The sequence below is a fragment of the Hordeum vulgare genome, chromosome 5H (assembly GCF_904849725.1).
Source record: "Hordeum vulgare subsp. vulgare chromosome 5H, MorexV3_pseudomolecules_assembly, whole genome shotgun sequence".
In the NCBI taxonomy this organism is placed as follows: domain Eukaryota; kingdom Viridiplantae; phylum Streptophyta; class Magnoliopsida; order Poales; family Poaceae; genus Hordeum; species Hordeum vulgare.
Genome location: NC_058522.1, coordinates 220754613 through 220781077, shown reverse-complemented (window position 1 = coordinate 220781077; position 26465 = coordinate 220754613). Strand labels below are relative to the sequence as shown.

Sequence of the window (26465 nt, the reverse complement as noted above, 5' to 3'; positions counted from 1 at the left end):
ATGCAGATAGTGATGATTAAGCTTCACAGAGTTCTGAGTCTCAGTGAGGGTTTTCACAATGGCACCAAACTGGCGTTTGACCCATCTGTGGTTGTGATCCACCTTCTGGTGAAGACTAAGGAGGAGCTCTCTAGTGTTCAGCACGCGAGGAGGAACAGGGCTTGCTGGACGAGTCTCAGTATCGTCCCATGAGGAATAAGCTTCTCGCTCTTTGAACTGGCCATCAAGGGGCCTACTGCCTTCTTCAATCACAGATTTTCCTTTTCCTTCAATGGGCTCGAAAGTCTTCTTGTTGACCCGGATAGGAGGCATATAACCAACATGGTTTTGGAAATCAGCGTGGAAGTTGATGCCTGTCCTTGTCCTGATGAATCTCATGATCCACGGGGCATAAATCTTGTGATCATATGGGCACATTGCATTGCCAGCCAAAGTCCTCAAGAAGAAATCATGGATATTGATAGGAATACCGTGAATGATGTTGAAGAGGATATTCTTCATAAGGCCTACAACATCTTCTTCATCGTCATGGCCGTTGATTGGCGCGAGCACACTGCAGAGGATTCTGTAGACAGAGCGGGGTGTGTACTTGAGCTCATGGATGAGGAATGTGGTTCTTGAGGGTTTTCCTGCAGCCAAAGGCTTCATGAGGACTTCCGTCATTCCATTTGGCAGCTCACACTCACGATAAAGCTTCACTGCCCCATCTGAGGGAATTGGTACGGGCAGTTCTCTGAGGAGTTCAGAAGCAGGAGCTTTGTAGTGAGTGTTTTGGGTCATCCAATCAAACACCCAAGTGTTGATGTCTTCAGGGTTGCCAGATATATGAAGAGTGGCATAGAACTGAAGAATAAGCTCACTGTTCCAGTCTGATATGTCGGAGCACATAGGAAGCAAACCTGCATCATGGAGTACACTGAGGACTGGTTCCATGCAAGGTATTGCTTCAAGCTCAACATGAGGAATGTGCATGTGCTGGAATATCTTGTTGCGTCCACAGAGCACAGAGGCATAGTAGTTCATCTGAGTCCTTGTCCAAAACTTCAGATGCCTCATTTGAGGCTTGTCATAAGGGTTCTCTCCGATGAAGTACATGCGTTCCTCAAAGAAATTTTCTTTGTGAAACTTTGGATGCTTGGAGAAAGGCTGACGCTGAACTGGCTTGAGATTTTGCTGAGGAATGGGGGAGGAGACAACAATGGCAGTCTCTGGGTTGAGCACAATGAATTCATTGTCTTGGGCGGGTACATTTTCTTCAGCATTTTCCTCAAGTTGAGGAATTTCATCAGCTGGTACTTCTTGCTGGGGAGATGATGCTTGCTCTGGCTGAGCTTCAGGCTGAGGAATCTCTGCTTCTTTCTCATTTTGAGGAGTTGGGTCAGCCTGTTCCTCATCTTGAGGAGTCTGCTCAAAATGTACATTTTCATCAGTCTGAGGAAGTTCAGCTTGTTTTTCTTCAGCTGGCTTTGTGGCAGAAGAAGTTTCATCATCTGGTGCAGCTGATGCTTGAGTAGTCTCTGTTTGAGGAATAAGAGGTTGAGGACTATCATCAATCTGGATTTCCTCATCAGTATGTTCCTCAGAGGCGACATCCTTCATTTCCTCATCTGCCCTTGTAGCTGGGTCATCAATGACGACCATTTCATATGAAGGTGCGACATTTAGAGGCACAGGGTCCAGAGGGGCAGTTTCTTCAGTTTCTTTGTGACGCTTTGCCTCTATCTCTTCTACTGCTGAGGAGGCTTTTCTCTTCTTTTCTTCCTTTTCAGCAGCCCTTGTTTTCTTCACGTCTGATGCAGACGGAATTATCTTCTTCACCTATGAAGCTTTTGGTGAAGGTGTTCTTTCTGTAGATTCTTCAGCTGGTATTGAGGAACCAGCTGGAACATAGTCATCAGCCTGCTTTGATGAAGCAGCTGGATCAGGAGCAGTCACGTCAGTGGTTGCAATTTCATCAGTTGCAGTTTCTTTGATGATTTCTTCAATGGCCGGTTCATCAACACGGCGCTCTTGGTGTTCTTCCTCAGCTTGAGGAGTTTCCTCCTCATCAGGAGATGTATCTTCTGGCTGCTCAACCAAGGGCTGAGGAGTTGGTGCTGGGGGTGGGTTTCTTTTGTTGTAGTCATCAACAGCACTAGTGGCTAGCTTGATGAAATTGCTCTTGATGCTTTTGCGATCTGACAGCTTGGCATACTTGTCAGTCAGTACTTGCAGCTCTGCCTGGGTTGACACCAGTGCATCAGGAGTTAGCTTGAGGAGATTCTGCCTGAGGAATTTCTCCTTTTTGTCCTTTGCAACCTTTGCCTGTCGGGCCTGCTGTTCTTTCCACTTGGCTTCATTTATGAAGGTGGCCACCATGTGGCTGATGCCAGGAGGAAGTTTCAAATCATCAATGGGAGTGTTTGGGTCCTCATACCATACATTGATGTAGTCGAGGAGGACCTTGGGGTCCATGGCTAGAGGAATAGCACTGCCTGATGCTTGTGCTACCCTTTCTTGCTTGTTTCTGATGATGGCTTGCAGTGTTTCATCACCATAATCATCAATTCCCTCTGATGCAGATGGGACTGCGATGATTTTGCTGGGGCTGGGCAGAGGTGCACGTTCAGTAGTTACCAAAGTCTTCACAAGTGGTGTTGACTACTTTGTCTCCGAGCTAGTTGCAGCTGGGAGTGAGGAGCTGGAGTTGGCGGTCGTAGGTTTCACGACATGCTTCTGTACTGGTTTTTCTTGAGGCTTTGGAGGTGGAGCTGAGGATTTTTGTGCTGAGGAGATTGCTGCAGAGGGTTTTGGCGCTGATGGTTTTGGTGTTGAAGGTTTTGGTTGTGAGGGTTTTGGTGCTGAGGGTTTTGTGACAGAAGTCTGAGCAGACTTCTCTTGAGGCTTTGGAGCCTTTGGCTTTGTTGGCGGAGACTGCATTTGAGGAATCTCTGATCCTAAGGTTTCTGCAGCTGAGGAATGAGCAGCACCGGAGGCAGCAGCTCAGGATTCATTGAATTTCTTCACTGCAGCTTCTGCTTGACTCTTGAGCTTGGCCAGATGCTTTTCCTTTTCATCTGGATAGTCATCAATGCTTTTGACGCTTGATGGATGTGCTACTTGATGATCCTCAAGTGGGGCTCTTCTGCCAGGAGGCTTCAAAGCGAATTTCTTCGCATATTTGGGAGTCACAAACCTGTACTCCTTCCATTCCTTCGCCCATCGGCGTTCAATTTTCTGCAGCCGTATTTTTCTCTTGGCCATTGTCTCATGTTCATTAGGCGTACAATAGTCCAAGTATATGTCCTGAGGGATATCGGCAGCTGTGTTCTGTTCCAGTTTCTTTCCTCCCTTCTGTTTTCTCTCTTCCTCCATTTTCTTCAGTTGAGAAATTTGCTGATGATTTTGAACTCTTGAGGATTCTGATGAGCCTTGAAGAGTTTATTCCAGAAACGCTGCAAAATGAGTTAATGTGATGAGAAGCGAGAGATTCATCAGCTGACATGTGTGTACCTGTGAACAGAGTATGGTTGCGAGGAATTTGGAGAGGTCATATGCGTTCTCAGATTTGAATAAAATGAAAATGTTTGAAAGATTGAGGAATATAACTAGTGGTTGAGGAATTTGCCTAAGCATACTGTTCTTGGGTTCCAGAGTTGTACAGATCCGAAAATTCGCACAATTGAGGAATCTCGTGAAAATCTTAGATGCTTAGCTATTTCATCAATGATTTTGGTGATAGGTAGTGTTTGAGGAATCATGTGCGCTTCGTATCTTGAGGAAAAAACAGATTTCACATAAAAGATGTAAAATTTCAGATCTAATCTGCTGCAAAAATGGGATATATTTACCCTGGAAGGTGCATACGAAGAACACAGAAAGTAGTGTTGGAGAGCCTCTTCGTTCGAGTGTCCAATGCACCCTAACTTGGCGGCAGAGGACGTCTACGGCGGTGGCGGACGAAGATGGTCCGACTTCGGTGTGATTCTGGCGACGAGGAGGTCGAGGCAGTGAAGCTCTTCCTCACCGGCGACAAGACTACCAGCGGTGGCGCTAGGGTTCGGTGGAGTATGCTATGGCAGGAGAGCCATGACGCGAAGAAGAGGATACCGAGGGAGATAAGGACATATTTATAGCCCGAAAGTTACTGTTTCGCGCGAAAGTTTCGGACCAAATAGCCCCTGCCTCTACGTCTCCGCAGGACACATGTAGCTCCCGTACGATGCGGTGGAGATAGTGGAGATCGTGGTTATCCGATCGTGGGAAGTGGGGGTTCAGTTACTGTGCCTTTAAAGAAAACAAATTTTGAAGATTTGAGGATTTTCGTTACAAAATCATTAGCTGACAAGGATGCAGTGAGGATTTTGAACTAAGTTTCAAGTAGAACGCATATGAAGAATTGAATAGACTAGATAAGTATAGCATAGAGGGAAAGAAGGGTCCGATCACATTCACTTGGCAGAAACATCAACTTGAAGAAATAGCCATAAGTGAATGCTGTTGAGGACTAGAAATCACAGTCTACCTAGTCAAATGAAAGTCATCAAGTGTTTTTGAAGATTTTATAATAGATCATCACAATGAAGAACAACTGTTTTGAAGAAAAATGCATTGTGAGGAAATTGATCATTTGAAGAAAATCAACTTGAGGAATTTCACATTGGGCGGTGGCGTTACCCACCATATAAGAATGTTGATTACAGACACCGCGTACAATTGTCGTAGGGCCCTGAGAATCAATTTCTTCGTTAATTTCTTCACATTCAGAGTGACATTCTTCATCAGTTGAAGAAAATTGTTTCATCATGTGTTGCACATCTAAGTCATCAACTTTGCATAAGTGTTAGGATGTGTGCATGTTTTTACAAAACATTTGAAGACTCTAAGATATTTAGCTCACACCGCAACTTGCAAAACCTTTTCTCATCCAAGGGCTTAGTGAAGATATCTGCCAGTTGATCGTCAGTCTTCACATGGTCGATGAGGATATTGCCCTTGAGGACATGGTCCCAAAGAAAATGATGACGAATCTAGATGTGCTTGGTCTTCGAGTGCTGTACTGGGTTGTATGCAATCTTGATAGCACTCTCATTGTCACAATAGAGAGGTACATTCTTCATGTTGATGTCGTAGTCCTTGAGGGTTTGCTTCATCCATAGCAATTGAGCACAACAAGAACCAGCAGCAATGTACTCAGCTTCGGCAGTGGAGAGTGATACGCAGTTCTGCTTCTTTGAGGACCAGCAAACTAGTGATCTTCCGAGGAAATGGCATGTGCCAGAAGTTGACTTGCGATCCACACGGTCACCAGCATAGTCTGAATCAGAGTACCCTACCAGATGAAGATTGGAGCCCTTGGGATACCATAATCCTAGTGTTGGTGTGTGAGCTAAGTGTCGAAGAATATGTTTCACAGCCTTATGGTGTGATTCCTTCAGTTTTGCTTGAAAACGTGCACACATGCAAACACTAAGCATTATATCTGGCCTAGATGCACATAGATACAATAAAGAGCCAATCATAGAACGGTATACCTTCTGATCGAAATCTTTACCATTTTCATCAGTGCCGAGGTGGCCGTTGGTAGGCATCAGAGTCTTGGCACCTTTGCATTCATGCATGTCGAATTTCCTCAGAACATCCTTGAGGTATTTCTCCTGTGAAATGAAGATTCCATTGCTTTGTTAACGAATTTGAAGACCTAAGAAGAATTTCAGCTCCCCCATCATGGACATCTAATATTCTTCACTCATCATGTAGGCAAATTCATCACTGTATCTTTTGTCAGTACAGCCAAATATAATGTCATCAACATATATTTGACACACAAATAGCTCATTATCATAGGATTTAGTGAAAAGAGTTGGATCGAGTGAACCAGGTTTGAAGCCTTTCTTCATGAGGAATTTCTTCAATGTATCATACCATGCCCGAAGGGCTTGCTTGAGGCCATACAGAGCCTTTTTGAGTCTAAAGACTTTGTCTGGATTCTTTGGATCCTCAAAACCTGGGGGCTGAGCAACATATACTTCTTCCTCAAGCTTACCATTGAGGAATGCACTTTTCACATCCATTTGATATAAGGTGATGTTATGATGATTAGCATAAGCAAGTAATATTCGAATAGCTTCAAGTCTAGCAATAGGTGCAAAAGTTTCATCGAAATCTATTCCTTCAACCTGGGTGTAGCCTTGGGCTACAAGTCGTGCCTTTTTCCTCACCACTTGACCGTCCTCATCTTGTTTGTTTCGGAAAATCCACTTGGTGCCGATGATGTTGTGCTTGCGAGGATCTGGTCGTTTGACGAGCTCCCATACGTCATTCAGCTTGAATTGAAGAAGTTCGTCTTGCATAGCTTGGATCCACTCCGGTTCCAGAAAACCCTCGACAAGTTTTGAGGGTTCTGTGATGGATACAAAGGAGAAATGCCCACAAAAGTTAACTAAGTGTGAAGCTTTTGAGCGAGTGAGAGGACCTGGCGCGTTGATGTCGTTGAGGATTTTGTCAAGTTCAACTTCGTTTGCAATCCTCGGATGAGCTGGTTGAAGATTTTGTCTGGGCTGAGGATGTGGTGCTAATGCAATTTCCTCAGGAACATCTTCTTGGTTTTTATCAGCAATGGGGATCGTTTCTTCATCAAGTTCTTCAGATGGAACAATGTCTTCAGTAGGCTTGAGCTTTATTGCTTCCTCAGGAGACAGCTTATCTGGATCAGAAGGCAAGTGCTCTCTTTGCGAGCCATTAGTTTCATCGAACCGCACATCTACAGTCTCAACAACTTTGTTGTGATAGTTGTTGAAGACTCTGTAAGTGTGCGAGTCCTTTCCATAACCGAGCATAAAACCTTCATGTGCCTTAGGTGCAAATTTTGAGCTGTGGTGAGGATCTCTAATCCAGCATTTTGCACCGAAGACTTTGAAATAACTTACATTGGGTTTCTTGTCAGTGAGGAGTTCATATGAGGTTTTCTTGAGGAATTTGTGAAGATATACCCTGTTGATGATATGGCATGCAGTGTTGATTGCTTCAGGCCAAAAGCGACGAGGAGTCTGATATTCTTCAAGCATGGTTCTCGCCATCTCAACCAGAGTCATGTTCTTCCTTTCGACGACACCATTCTGCTGAGGAGTATAAGGAGCACAAAATTCGTGAGTAATACCAAGTTCATCAAGATAATCATCAAGACCAGTGTTTTTGAACTCGGTTCCATTATCACTCCTGATATGTTTGATCTTGATGCCAAAGTTCGTCGAGGCCCTTGAAGAAAATCGTTTGAAGATTTCCTACACTTCGGTTTTACACACAATAATATGCACCCAAGTGTATCTGGAATAATCATCAACTATGACAAAGCCATATAGAGATGCTGCATTGGTTAGTGTGGCATAGTGAGTAGGTCCAAACAAATGCATATGAAGCAATTCGAATGGTCGTGTAGTGGTCATGATGGTTTTGGAGGGATGCTTGGATCTGGTCATTTTCCCAGATTCACAAGCACCGCAGAGATGATCCTTGAGGAATTTGACTGATTCGACGCCGATGACATGCTTCTTCTTCGCGAGCGTGTGCAAATTCCTCATGCCTGCATGACCTAGTCTTCGGTGCCACAACCATCCTTCTGAGGTTCTTGCTAGTAAGCAAGTGGCTGGTTGAGGACCTGTAGAGAAAACAACAATGTACAAATCCCCTCTTCTTACACCTTCGAAGACTTTGGATCTGTCAGATTCCATGATGACTACACATCTATATCTACCAAAGATAACAATCATATCAAGATCACAAAGCATTGAGACTGACATAAGGTTAAAACCAAGGGATTCAACAAGCATCACTTTGTCCATATGCCTATACTTGGAAATAGCCACTTTGCCAAGTCCCAATACCTTGCTTTTACCTTTATCAGCATATGTGATTTGCTTCAGAGGTGACGGAGTTAGTGGCATATTCATCAGTAAGCTTTTATCACCAGTCATGTGATGTGTGCAGCCACTATCAAGAACCCACTCAGTATTTTTGGGTTTGTCATCCTGCAGATGAATTAGTACAGCTTACCATCTCATATGCTTCAGATTTGAAGAATATGATACTAATTTCATCAGATTAGTAATTTCATCATAACAGAAAAGTAAGGACGTGTGAAATATTTCTATTTCATCAATCATTAGCTTGCGTCCTATCAAGCATTTCTTCAGGTCTCCAGCAAATTCTTCAGATGATGATTTTCATCTGGAGACTTGACCTGACCTGCAGAAGTGATTAGTTTGATTTATTCACCACCCACATCTGAAGGGGTGACAAAGCGTTCATCATCCTGCGAGCACCATATGAGAAGGGTGGCATTGAAGCTAATGCACTTCTCTTAACAGTAGGGGGATTAAAGTACTCATATGAATATGCAGAGAACTGATTTGAGGATTTATGAACATAATGATTTGAGGAGTAACGCTCATATTCATATTCCTTATGGTTTCCCTGCATGTTAGAAGCATAAGCACGGGTACGAGCATAGTTTTGACCAGTTGAGGATTTTGATCCTCTTGAAGACTTTGGTCCTCCTGAGGAATTTGATTTGGGGTTCAGATTCTTCAGTGGTGGTGTCATGAGGACATTCACCTGAAGATTTTCAAGACAACTTTTGGGAACCCAGATTTTCCTCAGAGGAGGGCCATTCTGCAGTTAGTTCCAACATATCGAGCAAATACTTCACCACATTGATTTTTGAACAATTTATAGTTGGAATCAAATGACTCATCTGAGGAATAGGATAGTTCACATGAAAAGCCAGTTAGATTAGATGGATCAAAAGGAGGCCCAGTAACAGCAACCCATGAGGTTTTGGGATACTGCGCAGGTTTCCAATAAGATCCATCAACATTTAGTTTCCTCTCAAAGGCAATTCCTTCTTTCCTCGGGTTCCTGTTCAAGATCTGCTTTTTGAGCACATCACAAAGGATTTGATGTCCTTTGAGGCTTTTTTACATGCATGTCACGTACAATTCCTTCAACCCTGCATTTTCATCAGTGACATTTGTGTTTTCCTCAAGTGAGGAAATAGATACAACAGGTGCAGTTGAAGAATTTGTAGCAATGGTAGCATTTGAAGATTCTGGTGAAGAATCAGCAGTTTCACATTCAATGCATTTAAGACATGGAGGAATAAATTCAACTTGACTAGCGTTGATCTGTTGAGCTAGTAATGAATCATTTTCCATACGAAGATCATCATGAGACATCCTCAGCTTTTCAAGATCCAGCTTCCTTTGAGGAAATTCATAGGAAAGCTTCTCATGATCAGTGAGGAGTGTACCATAACGATCTTGAAGATTATCAAATCTAGACTGAAGACTTTTCATGTCATCAGTGAGGATTTGGGTAAGGTTCATTTCATCATTCAACAGATCATCACTTTTGTCTAGCAGTTTCTGAAGCTTTTCCAGAGCAGTTTGTTGTTTAGTGGCAATAATAGCAAGTTTACTGTAACTGGGTTTCTTATAGTCATTAGGTTCACAGTCACTTGAATGAGAGGCATTATTTGATACCTTTGAACCTTTTGCCATGAAGCAATAGGTTGGAGCGATGTCATCAGCATAGTCATCAGTATGGATGGTGCAATCATTTTCTTCAAGATTGAAGATTGACTTGCTGACGAAAGTGGTTGCTAGTGCAAGACTAGCCTGTACTGATTCTGAGTCTTCATCAGAACCCTCTTCTTCATCACATTCCTCTGATTCTGCCTCGGAGTCCATTTCCTTGCCAATAAGTGCCCGAGCCTTTCTGAAACTGGTCTTCTTGTGCGATGAGGGCTTTGAAGATGAGGATTTTGAAGATTTCTTCTTCTTCTTCGAGTCATCAGAACTGTCATCCTTGTATTTCTTCTTCTTTGATTCCTTTCCCAAACGGGGACAATCAGCAATGTAATGACCTGATTTCTTGCACTTGTGACAGGTTCGTTTCTTGTAGTCCTCAGATGCAGATTCTGATTTCCTCATGTCTCTTCTTGAAGATTTACCGAATTGACCTCGTCGTGTAAATCTCAGGAATTTCCTCACAAGCATTGCAAGCTCCTGTCCAAATTCTTCAGGATCACAAATGTTGTCATCTGTGTCTTCGTCTTCAGATGAGGAAATTGCTCTTTCCTTCAGTGCACGTGGTCTGGAATAGCTTGGTCCATATAGATCTCTCTTTTCTTCTAGCTGGAATTCATGAGTATTCAGCCTTTCTAGTATATCAGATGGATCAAGCATCTTGTAATCTTGTCTTTCTTGAATCATCAGAACTAAAGTATCAAATCAAGAATCCAAAGATCTCAGCGGTTTCTTCACAACTTCGTGATCAGTGATGTCTCGAGCTCCCAGTGCTTGTAGTTCATTTGATATGTTAGTGAGGCGATCAAAGGTTTCTTGGCAACTTTCATTGTCATGTCTCTTGAAGCGATTGAAGAGATTGCGAAGAATATCAACACGAGAGTCACGTTGGGTTGATACTCCTTCATTTACCTTGCACAGTCTCTCCCAGATCAGTGTTGCAGAGCCCAAGGCACTTACTCTTCCAAACTGGCCAGGGCTCAGATGACCACATATGATGTTCTTCGCTTGAGAATCGAGTTGCTTGAATTTCTTGACATCAGCCGCAGTGACCCTGGCAGAGATGATGGGGACTCCATTTTCCACAATATACCAGAGATCATTATCAATAGCTTGTAAATGCATTTGCATTTTGTTCTTCCAGAAAGGAAATTTCTTTCCTTCGTAGGTAGGACATGCTGCAGTCACCTTAAACATGCCTGCAGTCGACATAACTAAAACTCTAGGTGGTTAAACCAAAATCACACAGAACAAGGGAGTACCTTGCTCTGATACCAATTGAAAGTACGTTATATCGACTAGAGGGGGGTGAATAGGAGATTTTTAGAATTTCATCACTGAGGAAATTCCTTTTGAGGAAATTCCTCACTGATGACTAACTTACAGAGGAAACAGTAAAGGATCAGACGTGCAAACGTTCACAACAGCAGTATTACAGAGTGAGGAATGTGAAAACAGATTGCACAGTAAGCAGGCACGCAGAATACAGATGATGATTAACTATCGTGAAGAATTTGGGGTTGAGGAAATTCAGAGAAAGTCTTCAGCAAATTCTTCAAACAGTCACAGTGAAAGTCATCAACACACAATACAAGAAAAGTAAAGAGTTGAGGAATTAGAACCCGTTTCTCAGTGAAGACTGTTGTTGATGACCCAGTTCCAACTACTGTGACAGTTGTACATCTCGTTTGGAGCGGCTTGGTATTGAAACCAAAGGACACCCAGTCCTAGGACACACAGTCCCTACCGTATTCTCCTTGAGCTAAGGACACACAGTCCTCGCCCAACACTCGTGGTAAGTCTTCAGGGCAGACGTCCGAACCATCACAAACTTGGTAACCCGGCGGTCCACAATTGACTGCTGAATTGCTCTAGACCATGACGCCTAACCGTCTGGAGGATGCACAGTCCTCAAAGGTAAAAGGCTTCAGTCCCACACAGGAACAACTTCTTCAGTGATGCTCAATCACTAGGTTTGGTTTGTGGTTTCAGTGGGTGGTGTATTTCCTCACTGATGAATTACTCTCGAAAGCTCTTAGGAATTTGGGTTGCTCTTATGACAAGTGTCAGTTTCTAACGGAGCAGCCAACCAGCTAGTGGTTGTGGGGGTGGCTATTTATAGCCTGGGAGCATCCCGACATGATTTGACACTAATGCCCTTAAATAATATGACCGTTGAAGTGGATAAGACCAATGACTTGGCGTGGTTATCGAAACGGTCGGAACCCTCAACTGTGAGAGTCCTCATGTCACTCGTATTCCTCACTTGAGGCTTTTGGTAGGATTAGGCTTGTGTTGAGCATCATGAGGAAATTCATTCCATAGTGTTACTTTGACCCCCTTTAACAGTACGGTGTCCCTATTCATCAAATGCAAAGAAAGTAAAACAGAAAACGTAAATCTTCACGCTTTAATTTCTTCAGAACGATTTTCTTCAGGAACCACCGATCTTCTCAATATCAATATCTTCATGAGGAATATCAATTTCATCGCAGATTCCTCGCGATTCATTTCTTCAGCTTCAGACCAATTTCTTCAACTGAAGACATATATTTTTAGGGGTCGATATTCTTCAAATATCTCAAACTCCTCAATGACTTATAGATCGTGTGTACACTCACAAACACATTAGATACTTAACCTATAAGTCTTCAAACCACCAAAATCACTAAGGGGCACTAGATGCACTTAAAGTGACATTTGTGTAAGGATAGATTTCGTGGTATGCGCAATCAAAACCTAATTCCATGTGATGATGGTCCTTTTAAAGTGTTAGAGAAAAGAAATTATAATGCATATAAACTTGAGCTGCCTACAGCGTTTGGGGTTAGTCTCACTTTTAACATTGCAGATTTGAAGCCTTATTTGGGGGGAGAAGATGAGCTTCCACCGAGGACGACTTCATTTCAAGAAGGGTAGGATAATGAGGACATCAATACCATTGCTACACCCATAACCTGTGTTGATAAACATATTTGACCAACTACTAGAGCTCACGCATACCAATTGAATTACCAGGTACTTTCATTTCCTGGCAATCCTTCTAATGTTAATGAACATATGATGCTGCCTAAATTAGATAATTTTGCTTTACTTATGAATGAAGGACATAGCATGGGCAATAAGGATGGCTAATAGATCAGGATCAAGCATGGACAACATGGTGCGCGCGTGAGAAGAGAGCAATGGAGTTTCCAATGGTGATTTTCACACTTTCAAGCCACCATAAGGAAACCATGAAGGCATGGACGGAGTATACAAGATGCCACTTCATAAATTTTGTCAATAGGGTACTATAGGTGTTGCACCACCTTATTTTTGGGCCAGACCCATGTAATTTCGAAATACTACATTATATGTTCTTTTAGAGTCCGTATGTGTGGAGAAACTGAATTAGAGTTGGTTTCGGACCCCTCCTCCAAGGGGTCACAAAATTCCTCTCTATCCCCCCATATATACAACCCTTAGGGTGTCGTTTAGACTTGTGTTTTGTTTAGATTTCAAGTTCGCCATAGCTGCAACCTTGCGTCCTTCGTTTGTGTTCTACAACTAGAACAATACGTCATAGAACCCCACTTATATAAATAAAGCTTTCTTATTATACTCGCAATATCCAGATTGCATCCTCAATTTCTTGCTTGTTTTTTGTTTGTGTGTAGGAAATAGCCCCTCGTGGTCAAGTTGATCATGCTCTGGTGTGGTCAATAACCTCTCGGAGTTGCTTTCGTGATTTCTAATGCACAACATCTTTGCACGTTCATAGTCGGATCGTGAAACTCGACTTCGGCCAAAATGATAGACACCATCTCATCGAAAGACGGGACACCTTTGCCTCTATCAAGCGTGCCGACACACCCATTTTCATGACTTTTGGAGTCCATCTACATTTCCTCTAATTAGCTTCCTAACAAGCCCTACTTTGGTGGACCCATCTTGCAGCCTAAATGTTTGAAAATTCTTCACATTCCCTAGACAAGGACTGGAAACATGCAATGCGATTAAAAAAATGTTTTTAGACCTACCTAGGTAACACCAGCATATAGTTGAAGTTGGAATTTTATTTATATGCAATAAATGGACGCTAAATGAAAACAATGTCTTAAAATTAGCAAGCGAGTCCTGGAATGCAACAAAAAATTAATACACGGGTCAAAAAGTGAGTATTCACTAAGGAAAATAGTTCTAGGTGAAATGATGATGTCATATATTCATTTGAAATGAAAATATGACATTCGTGCATAAAGAAATATCACACAGTTCATTCATTAAAGTCGTGTATCTCCCAAAACGTGGTTAATGACCCCTAATGCATGCAACATGACCGTGCGTTTTGTTTGGCCAAAACCAATCCACACGGATCATATGTATGCACTATAGGATGCATCTAGATCAAGCAACACACCTTATCCCTCTCGTCAACACACGTAGTTGGAGATAGGATTTTATCTATATGCACTAAAAGCCCCATAAATGCTAAAGATGGCTTAAATATAGGAAATGAGCCGAAAAATGCGCTAGAAAATCAAGCACTATGCCAATGATGATTGCCTACCATGGGAAAAATGGAGGAGAGGAGGTGAAGACACCGTGAGTTGGAGTTCGATTTGCCACTTCTCCTTTTGGAACTATGATCCTTCTACTGAGATGCTATGGATTCCAAGGAGTGATCATCGTAATTTGTGCCAAATTTTGCCAAAAAATTCACGTGGGCTCTCGAGATCATGCAACAATGATACACCAATTTCCATGATTTTCTGAGTCCATCTACATTTCTTGTAATTAAATTACCACCATGCACTAGCGCAAGTGGCTGCTATACAAATGGTTTTTACCCCCTTTCCATGTCGCATTTTTAAGCCATCACCTTTCCTGTTTGGGTGATTGGGTGGGCATATCCCACATGAAACTAATAAATCGTCAGCGATGCCTGTGCTCAGTCACACACGATGGGTAAAAATATAGCGTGTGCGATTGGAAGATCCATCACAAACAAACATATTGGGGAAGTCATGTGAGATGTGCTTATCATCCCACATAGGGAATTCAAAACATAGTTATCCATTCGTATTGCACATCACACGCACTTTTCTGCATTAACTTCGTCTGTGTTAGGGGTGGCCATCATGCACGATCCCTAGAAGAAACTGTTTGGCATAAGGTTGTCAATCACACACATTTTTTATGTGAAAACGTTTGTGAAAGGGTGGCCTAACAGACACAGTTGTCGGCTATAAGTCGTGTGTGATTGTTCAGTGGTCCAATACGCCAACATTCTAAAAACCATGTGGTCTTGTTGAGGTCGTCGCTGAGGGTGTTGTATAACAACCATCTGCAATAGGACACCCCAATAATCAGCATAATTTCTCTACTATTTATAATCCATTTAGTAACAAAATTGACACTTCATATCAAGCAGATAATATATATCATTATGTATTATGGAAACCAGGATTTTATAACTGAAATACATCAGAGTACAACATCATATAGGCATATACTACCTAGCTACATACCCAATTACACGACAAGACCAAGTTTCACATGCAACATCTAAAACATTTGGAATGTAGCATCATATATGGTAAATGGACAAATGAATCTTGTCTAGAAATTTCTTGAAGCGGAAGGCTAATATTGAGCCTTCACTGATGTCGAAGGTCCTTGTAACTTTAGGCTAGTGCCAATGGATGGTTGCCCACCCATCCTGTAATAGCTCAGAATCGACGCTCCAGAAGATTTCCTTTTTATTTTCGTTATCGTTGTGTGATTTATTCGGTTGTCGCGTTCATCATCACATTATTCGCATCATCCACATTGCAGTGGTACTCTATTGCCGTCATTTTCTAAAAAGCTACATCCATTATTAGTTACCGGTTCTCTCCGTTTTTGCCTATGACCGTTTCAGGTCCAACCACACACGCACGCGCCTACAGCATCAATAAACATCAATAAAATGTTGTTTTCAGAAGTGTGTACAAAACTTTCTCATGTTGCGTTGAAAGTTGGCGTGCGGTCTTCTTATAGTGTAGATAGACCTCCTCCCAAATTTCATCGTAATCGGAGTCCGTTTGTTACCCAGACCCTTAAATTTATAGCGGCACTATAGCCGGTTTAATTATCGGATGTTTCATTATTTTAAACTCTATCACCGGGTTGCCCGTGTTTTCCCTCTCTTTTATACCTAGCCCCACTAAAGAGTGCACAAGCCCCTCGCATGCGCCCGAAAACATCCCGGAACCCAAAACATAATGTCGTGACCGTTGGGTCCGGATCAACCCAAAATACTCGAAACCATCGTCAGTTTTCAAATTTGACTTCCCTAGACTATTATATCAACCATCAATCTAAATTGGAGGGTCTAAAACTTGCCACCGTACCCATATATACCAACTAAACCTAGGCCCTGTTTGGAACCATCCAGATTATATAATCCAGTTTTTATAATTTATTATGTCTCCAAACAGGACAACTTATGGTGTAGATTATAAAAACTAAATGGATAGATTATTAAAAACTCATAATCTACTCTATACCAGCTAAAATCAGATTACGGATTACTAATGACCCATTATCCTTGTAAAGTTGGAGATAATTACATTCTACCACCGTCATCCTCCTCTTTTTTTTAAAAACAGAGGGCAGAAAGGTCATTATGCAATGTAAAACCTGGATTACAGTTCGTATAATATGGCCTTCAAACATGTCCACCTAGATTATTTTTATAGACCAGATTATATAATCTATCTTCATAATTCAGATTATCATAATTTATTATGGTTTCAAACAGGGCCTAGTCCTGCCTTGTCCCATCCTTCCATTCCGCATCCGCCGCCACCCACCTTCTTGTTCATCGGGAGCTTGTCCCATCGCTGCTAGTCCCCTCCTTCCTCGGGATCCCTATCCCACTAACCACCATGGTCGAGCTCCTCCACCTTTATTCTGGATGCGTCCGCGCCTCTCAGACGACTGTGTGCCTTCCATGCGCCTGAGCAGCAGCAGCCCAGGACCCGTGCCGCCCTGCTCCCTCCATATGTCTTTCTCCCTATCCATGTTTATGTATCTCTGTCACGCTCATCTCTCTCTGTTCGCTCAATCAGGAACCTGCAGGATATGTCATGGAAGCCCTCGCCCCCAGCCCACCACTGCCATGGATAGGAGGTCCGTGATGTTGCAGCCATGGAGCCGACAAGAGGAACTGCGATCGTCGTTGCGGTGAGATGCACCGTCGCTGCTCCTCCAATTTTTTCTCTCGTGACTCCCCTGCCTCACGTCTTCCTCAACCTCGTGATGCAGCGCCATGGACGGCTGCAATCAAAGTGCCAAGTCCTCCAATACGGCCTCTAATTGCTCGCCCCTTCGGCCTGGATCCGAGGATCCCTTCATTTCCCAGCCTCGCTGGAGACCGCGTCCCCACCCGCAACTCCCGTCGCTCAGAGTCTTTGCCTGCACCAACACCGGTGAGATCCCCTTGTGTTTGTTCTAAATCAAGGCTTTGCCTTTGATTTGGTTCGAAGCCGCTCATAGTCGTGCCACAAGTACCACAACGGCGCATTGGCAAGTGCCTTGCAACTCCACCCGAGAGGTCCTAGGTTCAATTCCCACGTGCCCTCATTTTAGTGTGTTGGCTGTTCCAATATGCCTTGGCCTCACTGCCATGTTAACTGGTCCACATTAACCTGATGACCAGCATTACGGCCTCACTGTAGCTAGCCCAGCCTCTGCCTATTGTTGGTAGTTTTCTTTTGTCAAATTAAATGCGTATTTACACGTCAGCCATGTTTTAGAATGCTAATAACTGAATAACCGTGCGTCGGATTAAAATGATTTGAACATGTAAAATGTGTAGAATTTTATGTAGTATCACATTAACCAACTTTCACACATGTTAAAAATGTTTAACTTGTTGTTTTCATTATTTTGCATAATTCTATGTAAAAAACGGTTTGTCTCATAACTAATTAACCGTAGCTCCGGTTAAAACCATCCACATATGTAACTTGACTATAAAAATGTGTAGAATAACATGATGACATATATTTTGCTGTTTAACAACTCTAAAATTCTTTTATAGACAGAAAGTATCAAAATCTTAATTTGCATATGGAGCTTTCTGGAATTGTTATTTGTTGTTCCGGTCTCATTTAAACTTGCCTAGAATTTCATGTAGTTTCGTAATATCTTGTTGCATCAATGTTTAACATATTTGTGGCTATCGTTTGCATACACTCTGCATTCATGACGTATTATCTTATGATGGTCATATCTTTTAGACCATATCTCCGTTTTAGATGATCTATATATTAAAATCGACTAGAATGACGTGTAGAATCACATGAGCCATTTCATTTTGCTGTTTAATAAACATAAAATGTGATTAGATCAGATTTGGACTAAGTTCGAAAGTGTATATGAGGTCATTTTGGATATGGCATAAGTTGTTTCCGAGAGGTCCTAGGTTCAATTCCCACGTGCCCTCATTTTAGTGTGTTGGCTGTTCCAATGACGCCTTGGCCTCACTGCCATGTTAACTGGTCCACATTAACGTGATGACCAGCATTACGGCCCCACTGTAGCTAGCCGAGCCTCTGCCTATTGTTGGTAGTTTTCTTTTGTCAAATTAAATGCGTATTTACACATCAGCCATGTTTTAAAATGCTAATAACTAAATAACCGTGCGTCGGATTAAAATGATTTGCACATGTAAAATGTGTAGAATTTTATGTAGTTTTACATTAACCAACTTTCACACATGTTAAAAATGTTTAACCTTTTGTTTTCATTTATTTTGCATAATTCCATGTGAAAAACGGTTTTTCTCATAACTAATTAACCGTAGCTCCGGTTAAAACCATCCACATATATAACTTGACTACAAAAATGTGTAGAATAACATGATGACATATATTTTGCTGTTTAACAACTCAAATTCTTTTATAGACAGAAAGTACCAAAATCTTAATTTGCATATAGGGCTTTCTGGAATTGTTATTCGTTGTTCCGGTCTCATTTAAACTTGCCTAGAATTTCATGTAGTTTCGTAATATCTTGTTGCATCAATGTTTAACATACTTGTGGCTATCGTTTGCATACACTTTGCATTCATGACATATTATCTTATGATGGTCATATCTTTTAGACCATATCTCCGTTCTAGATGATCTATATATTAAAATCGACTAGAATGACGTGTAGAATCACATGAGCCATTTCATTTTGCTGTTTAATAAACATAAAATGTGATTAGATCGGATCTGGATTAACTTCGAAAGTGTATATGAGGTCATTTTGGAAATGGTATAAGTTGTTTCCGACCTCATTTAAAATCCCTAGATAGTGTAGTTTATTTATGCTTCACCTGTTGCCATGTTTAACAACATTTAACATTGTCGTGTGCCTAAATGGGAGTGAACTAGTTAATTCAAATGTGGAGTTTCGTCAATATGCAACTCGTTGTATATCGAGCTTCACTTAATGCATAGAAGTTGATTGTTTTGCTGTATCGTGTCTTGCATAACCAAATGGACATGCATCACATTTGATTGTGGATCATGTCATTCATATGTTGTGGTGTTTATCGTGTGTTAATCCGCCTTGTTTCTTCTCGATAGAGTTCTGAATTATGTCAGTTCGTCTACTTCACGGATTCGTTCTTCTTCCAAGCGAGATCTCAGGCACCATGATCATTTCTCTAGATACCACTACTATCATTGCTATGCTAGTTGTATCGTTTCTATCGCTATGTCTCGCTACCTACCATATGTTATGTCAAGCTTTCCAACATTGCCATGAAAAGCCTCTAACCCTTCCATATCCCAGCAAACCTATGTTTAGCTATGTTACCGTTTGCTCAGCTTTCTTATAGTGTTGCTATTGCAGGTGCAGTTGCTTCCATGTGCCAACATGGATATTCTTTGAATATCATCATATTATTGCTATTTAATTTAATCCACCTATATGCTTGGTAAAAGGTGGAAGGTTTGGCCTTCTAGGTCGGTGTTTTGTTCCATCTTTACCGTCATAGTTACTTATGTACGGATGTTATGTTTCATATTTGAGCGCTCCTAACATGCTTAGGGTTGTTACGGGGACCCCCTTGATTTTTGTTTTGGGATAAAACTCTTCTCGCAAGGTCCAAAATTGGTATTATATTTTCCCAACATAATAATACAGAACAACGTTGTTAAATCATAGGACGTGAAGAACCTGAGGAGTAATTTAACATAAAAAGAGTAATTCAACATAATAGCGGGGGCAGTGCTGATGGTGTTGGTCCCAAACAGAGCCACTTGCGGGGCCACCCGGGCAACTCCATGGATTTCGATGTGGCCACCGTATGTAGTCCTCATCCGATTGTGCCCTCAGTACAAGATACGCGGCTCCTATCGAGATTGTCGACACGTCGCACGGCCTTCTTGGATGTTTTTTTACCTTTACTGAACGTCTTGTGCGCGGGATTCCGAGGATACTTCGGGATAACTCGAGGTTGAGGTTTTCCATCAGAATTTTCAAGGAGACTACGGGTTTTCCATGGTTGAGTTTATTCCATGCAGCTTGTGGTAGTTTGTGATGGACTAGTTGGAGCACCCCCGTAGGGTTAAATCTTTTGGAAAGCCGTACCCGCGGTCATGCGGCAACTTGGAAACTTTGTTGAACACACGGTCATAACAAACTTGAAGTAAACTTAATTAAGATATGTCAACTATGTGTGTAACCGTGACTATCTCTTCTCGTGAGTTCTTATCCAAGAGAGGACACAGTGGGGTTATGTTTGTCTCGTAGGTTGGTGTTCAGGATCATTCATTTGATCATCATTAGTTCACGACCGTTATGTGTAGATCACTCCCTCTTATTATTTTACTCGTAAGTTAGCCACTCTAACAAGTGCTTATTGCTTGCTACATCATCACCACTTGACCATACCTCACCCAATATGCTTTGTTAGTGTTGATACCTTCAAAAATAAGATTGATGAGTCCCTGTGGCTCACAAATTACTACAACAGTTGCAGTTATAGGTAAAGAGATACTTTGACGTGAGCGTGGTGATAGTTCAATTTGGAGTTTCTTCTTCTTATTCTTCATCGATCCAGGATGAGTTCCATGTTGGCAGTCTCAGATAGCAAGGATGGATATCGTTTTATCATTTGATTTCATCCGTAGTCTGACCCTCCTCTTCTACGTGTTGAACGGATATATTGTTGTATTGTCTTCTTAATGTTGTATCTTGTGGCGAGTGTAAACCAATTCCACATACTCGTCTCTTTTGTATATTTACTTGTAACGACATCCATTCTTACAAAACGACGAGATGTGCTTCTATCCCTGTCCTCAATTTGGCACTAGGGACTCGTCAGGGATAATGGATATCGTTACAAGTACATGTACTGAAAAAGAAGAGATATATAGAATTGGCTTACACTCGCCACAAGCTACATCAGAGTCACATCAGTGCAATACATAAACATCATGAAGAAGAACAAGGTCCGACTACGGACGAAAATAAACGAGAAAAGAAGAATGACGTCCATCCTTGCTATCACAGGCTGCCGGCCTGGAACCCATCCTAGATCGATGAAGAAGAAGAAGAAGAAGAAGAAGCAACTCCAAATGAACAATCAATGCACTCGCGTCAAGTAACCTCTATCTGTACCTACAACTGGTGTTGTAGTAATCTGTGAGCCACACGGGACTCAACAATCTCATTTCCAAAGGTATCAAGACTAGCAAAGCTTAATGGGTGACGTAAGGTTAAGTGCTGAGGTTGCAGCAGCGGTTAAGCATATATTTGGTGGCTAAACTTACGAGTACAAGAAATATGAGGGGGAAGATCTACGCATAGTGGACGTGTCTACTGATGATCAAATGAATGATCCTGAACACCTACCTACGTCAGACATAACCCCACCGTGTCCTCGATCGGAGAAGGAACTCACGAAAGAGATAGTCACGGTTACGCACTCAGTTGGCATGTTTTAATTAAGTTAACTTAAAGTTATCTAGAACCAGTGTTAAACAGAGTTTCCACGTTGCCACATAACTGCGGGCACGGCTTTCCGAAAAGATTTGACCCTACATGGGTGCTCCAACTAATCCATCACAAATTATCACAAGCCGCATAGAAATCCTCGATCACGAAACTCGCGATCTCGTCGGACTCCTTAGTGGAAAACCTCAACTCTGAGATAACCCAAAGCATCACCGAAATCCCGATGCACAAGATATATCGTCAAAGATAAACTAATCCAGCAAGGCCGCCCCGCGTGTCGACAATCCCGATAGGAGCCGCGTATCTCGTTCTCAGGACACGACGGATGAGCGACGCGTACGGTGGCCTGATAGAAATATCCCAAGTTGCCCTGAGTTGGCCCCGTACAGTGCTCTATTTTGGACCAGCACCATCAACACCGGCCCTCCCTGTATTATGTAAAATTACTCCTCGGGTTCATGACACCCTATGCTTTTAGTGTTAACAAAATTATGATGTTGGGCAAATAGTACCAATATTGGGCCTTGCCAGACCAGCTTTAATCTAAAACGAATTATCAAGGGGGTCCCATAACAACCCCGAGCGTGTTAGGAGCGCTCAATTATGGAACATAACACTGGTAGCCGAAACTAAGGGGGCAAAGGTGGAACAAAACACCAGGCTAGAAAGGCCGAGCCTTCCACCTTTTACCAAGTATATAGGTGCTTAAATTAAATAGCATTAATATGGTGATATAACAAGGAACACATGTTATCTCATGGAAGAAACTGCACCTGCAACTAGCAACGCTAATACATGGTTAAGCAAGCGGTAACATAGCTAATCAGTGGTTTGCTAGGTTGTGAACAGGTTGAAGGTTTTCATGGCATTGTTGAGAGGCTGATATTTAACAGATGGTGGGTAGCGAGACATAACTATAGAAACGTTAAAAAAAACTGACATGGCAATGATATTAATGGTATCTTCGGAAATGGTCATCTTGCCTGAGATTCCGCTTGGAAGAAGAACGACTCCGTGAAGCAGACGAACCGATATAGTCGAACGGGTCCTCACATTCCGACACGCTTGGGGAACTCTATCGAAACGAAGCAAACCGGAAACAAAATCAACACACAAAATCCACCACGGCACATGCACAATATGATGAACCACACATATGATGCATGAACGGTTTAAAATATGCAAGGCATGGCATGGCAATTCACATCACGCAAACACTACACATTAAGTGGAGCTCAATATGCAACAAGTTGTATATTGACGAAACTCCACGTTTAATTGTTTAGTTCACTCTCGTTTAGGAACACGACAATATTAAATGTGGTTAAACATGGCACGAGGGTGAAGCACAAATTAATCTACCTAGCTAGGCATTTTAAATGAGACCGGAAACGACATATAGCATCTCCGAAATGACCCCACGTGTTAAATCTTAATTCTGTCCAGATTTGTCCTAATCACATTTTAGGTTTGTTAAACGACAAAACAAAGTGATTCACGTGATTCTACTCGTCGTTCAGGTCCATTTACATATATGGCACATCTCCAACGGAGCTACGGACAAATAGTTACGACCTAAACCGTTTTCAACACGTCGACACGCAAACTGATGCAAACATCACGCTAAACAGTTCTAATTATGCAAGAGAGTTGGAAGTTCTTGTTCTACGTGAAATTCTAGCCAAGTTACTTATTTAAATCACTCCGATCCGATGCACGGTTTGAAATCTATGGAGGTTTGAAAAAATATGGAATTTTCTGAAATCCATGGTAATTGGAAAATCGCAGGACGTTAAAAAAAATACACGGATCGGATCTGCTACTACTGGGCCCAACATGTATGGCGCAAGTTAACAAAACAATGCGCAAGGTAGAACTTAGCGGAGTGGTGGCTGCGTGTGCAACGGGAAAAATGACAAAAATATGGGGTGTCTGGGATTCGAACTCAAGACCCCTGTGTTGTAGAGGGCAACGATGACCAGTTCAACTATCAAAGGAATTGTGCTAAAGCAGGGACATTGCACTAGATAAATCATACCCCTCGCATATCTGACGAAAACTGAATCTGAAACAGAGGCGGTCATGGCGAGAGCTTTTGAAAATGGGAGACACAAAAAGATTCAGAGAGTAGATGGAGGGAGAGAAAGAAGAGAGATGGGAAAGAGGCGACGACGACCCCCCGATGAGAGGTCAGTGAGGGCTGCGGCACAAGGGAGGTCCGGCAGGAACGAATCCAGCGGTCGGTCCCTAGATCCGGGCGGAGGGACGAGGTCCTGCACAGAAGCCCTCCATGGTGTTCCTGGTGCTGCTACTGCACGGGAAACAAGAGAGGGAGAGAGACCTTAGAGAGTGATGGGGAGGGAAACAGAGAGACGAGGAAGCAGGCAAGGGGCAGCCTGGTCCGATGCTTGTGGCTGCCGGCGGGGTTGGCCTCATGAGCTTGTTCCCTCCGATCCAGATCGGGAGCGCCAATTGGGGCTCGGGGCTGCTGCTGCTGTTGCTGGCGTGAGGGGAAAATAGAGGAGGCCGCGGGGCACGGAGGGCCCGATCTCCTCGTGAATGACCACGAAACAGAGAGAGATGGTTGCCTCGATCCACTCGGGATTGAGCAGGAGGCCGAATGCTGCGGGTTAGTCGGGCACGGAAAGAAAGGAGGTGGGTGGTGGCGCGAGGAGGATCGAATGGATTTGACAGCCTAGGGTTAGGGTAGGCTGGGCTAGTTTGCATATAAATAGCAAACGGATCTAAATGATGTCTAATTAGAGCCCTCTGATTCTAGATCGGACGGCTAATATAAATAGGTCACGGAGATCAATTGACAAACCGAAGACGGTTTGCGGTAAAACAGGGTTGATGTGTACTATGCAGAGGGGCTAGGCGGAGATGAGAGGGAAAACGGGCGACGCGGCAACATGATTTAAAATATTGAAATACGCCCGATGATAGACCGAATACGGTGCCGCTACGTTCGACCGTTCGGGTACCAGACGGACTCCGATTGCAACGAAATTTGACAGGCGGCCTACCTAAATTAAAATAATACCGCATGTCAAATCTGACCCCGATCAGAGAAAGTTTTACACTCACTTTTGAAAACAAGATTTAAACGATGCCGCGGGCGCGTGCGTGTGTGGTCGGGCTAAACACGGCGACGATGAGAACCGACAACTACTAACGAATGCAAGTTTGAAAACTGGCGACAACGAGATGCCGATGCAATGCGGATGATGCGCATGATGCGATGATGATGCGACAAAAGAAAATAGACACACGACAAAAACGGAATAGAAGGGGAATCTTGTGGGACGTCGGTCTCGGGCTATCACACCTCTCCTACACTACCAGAGGATCTCGCCCCGAGATCCAAGAATGAAAGGGGGAGAGGATGAGAAAGAACAAGAGGTAAAAACTTAGTCGCTTCTTTGACAAACGAGTGAAACCAATGATCCTTGAAGGTTGCAAAGCGATAAGGAATGATATGAGAAAGAAGCAAGAATTCACGGAAAATTTCGGCAGCACTTCGGTTGAAAATGGGACAAAAAATTCGATAAGATGGGAGAATTAGACAAGATTCACAACAAAAAACTAAATAGAACAAGGGAACACCATGATCTGGATAGAACAACAAGATTGACACAAAAGAGCAACATCACAATGCCTCCGGAACAAGAGAATAAAACTAGATCATTGGGAACAAAGACTGAATAAGAGAATGACAACTGCTATCGCAAGAATCTTGAAGAACACGTGAGAATGGATTGAAACCTTGATGAACCACAATGAAGGACCTCCGTATACAAATGAATGATGCAAAGATATGAAGGTAGAACGGAATAAGATTATGACCTTGCCCAGATTTAGATGAAGCCTCACAAGAGATACTTAAAAGAACTTGGAACTCCGGAAAAGAAAGATAAGCACATGGGATAAGAGTTGATATCATGAGCCAGTCCGGAAGAAGAATTCAGATCACTATGAACAAGAATAAGAATTATGTTATGCTTATCCTTCATCAAGTTTAATTGATAACAAGCAACGGATTTAGCATACCACTTATTCTTCTGGAAATGATTGAGGAGATATAAGAGCAAAAACTGAAGAAGTCTTGAAGGAGACACCGGTGAGAATTAAAACGAATGAGGCAACCAAGCATGAATGGAGATACATGAGAATGAAGAGACCATGAGCCACCTGAGAGAAAACTAGAACAAGGCACCGAATAATCGAGAGACGAACGAAGAGACAACAATGGAGAAGAATTTGAGAATGAAAGCTGCAAGCTGAGAACGAACAAAATCTTCTGGATGATGTCCTTCGGAGGATCGAGAATGAAAATAACTCAGAAAAGCACCGGATAGAAAGAAATAGATTCTCATGATTGGGAACAATTCAAGATGAGGGCACAAAGCTGAAGAGATGAATCTTCAAGAGAATGAACCAAAATTTGAGAGAAACACTCCTTCGAATTTGCAATGGAGAGAATGATGAGAAGAACACCACCAAGAACTATTGAAACACTTTGGAATAAAGAAGAATGAAAGGTTGAGCCAGACACGAAAATAAATTCAAACTGATCTTGGAGAAAGAATATGACTGATGGAAATCATTCTTACATCATAGTTGAAAATAATTAGAGATCTCCAGGAAAAGATCACAAGAGCCAGATAAGATCCTGGGAAAAACCTGTGGGTTATGGGCCCACTCAAGAAATCACCATGGAGAACAATTGAATAGAAAGAGAGACATTGCACCGGTATAAATGAAAACTAGATGAGGTGAGATCATCAAAATATTTGAAAGGATTGAAAATAAGAAATACTGAGATAACTTCAACACTCCGGATGAAAAGAGAGGAATGACAACAAGACGACTTGATAAGAATTTCCAACATAGGACAGAATTACAAGGATGAATAGG

At 42.4% G+C, this 26465-nt stretch overlaps 1 long non-coding RNA gene across 1 annotated transcript; it reads left to right on the top strand.

The window, feature by feature from the left end:
* Positions 1-16404: 16404 nt before the first annotated feature.
* On the top strand, positions 16405-17384 carry LOC123399176. Its single transcript, XR_006610323.1, has 2 exons — positions 16405-16775; positions 16857-17384. It is a non-coding gene; the product is annotated as an uncharacterized LOC123399176 (long non-coding RNA).
* The last annotated feature ends 9081 nt before the right edge of the window (positions 17385-26465 follow it).